The sequence below is a fragment of the Xylocopa sonorina genome, unplaced genomic scaffold (genome assembly GCF_050948175.1).
Source record: "Xylocopa sonorina isolate GNS202 unplaced genomic scaffold, iyXylSono1_principal scaffold0085, whole genome shotgun sequence".
In the NCBI taxonomy this organism is placed as follows: domain Eukaryota; kingdom Metazoa; phylum Arthropoda; class Insecta; order Hymenoptera; family Apidae; genus Xylocopa; species Xylocopa sonorina.
Genome location: NW_027490156.1, coordinates 773,227 through 774,387, shown reverse-complemented (window position 1 = coordinate 774,387; position 1,161 = coordinate 773,227).

Genomic DNA, 1,161 nt, shown 5'->3' with positions numbered 1-1,161 from the left:
AACACGATGTATACATGACACTTCGCAATGAATATTATACCTTATCATGAAACATAGAAGAGAGGTGCGATATCGCATTTTAGGGAGCATTAGAACTCTATTGCTGCGATACGTAGACATCTGCAAACGCTATTTCCTAGCATGGAAGTGTCATATTTACATTCTTTTGAAGTGAATACGAGGTATACATGGCACTTCGCAATGAATATTATATCTTATCATGAGACATAGGAATGAGGTGCTATATCGCGTTTTGAGAAGCATTAGAACTCTATTGCTAATATGCGTAGACATCTGCAAACTCTATTTCCTAGCAAGGAAATATCGCACTTACATTCCACTGAAGTGAATACGAGGTATACATAACATTACACAATGAATATTATATCTTATTACGAAACATAGAAGTGAAATACGACATCTCGTTTTAAGAAGCATTAGTACTCTATTGCTGTGATACGTAGACATCTGCAAACAATATTTCCTAGCAAGGAAGTGTCGCATTTACATTCTTTTGAAGTGAATACGAGGTATACATAACACTCCATAATGAATATTATATCTTTTCATGAAACATAGCAGTGAGATGCGATATCGCGTTCTAAGAAGCATTAGAACCCTATTGCTACGATACGTAGACATCTGCAAACACTATTTCCTAGCATGGAAGTGTCGCATTTACATTCTTTTGAAGTGAATACGAGGTATAGATGACACTTCGCAATGAATATTATATCTCATCATGAAACATAGAAGTGAGATGCGATATCGCGTTCTAAGAAGCATTAGAACTCTATTGCTACGATACGTAGACATCTGAAAACGCTATTTTCTAGCGTGGAAGGGTCGCATTTACATTCTCTTGAAGTGAGTACGAGGTATACATAACACTTCATAATGAATATTATATCTTCTCATGAAACATAGCAGTGAGATGCGATATCGCGTTTTAGGAAGCATTAGAAGTCTATTGCTGCGATACGTAGACATCTGCAAAGGCTATTTCCTAGCATGGAAGGGTCGCATTTACTTTCTTTTGAAGTGAGTACGATGTATACATAACACTCCATAATGAATATTATATCTTATCATGAAACATAGCAATGAGATGCGATATCGCGTTTTAAGAAGGATTAGTACTCTATTGCTGTGATACGTAGA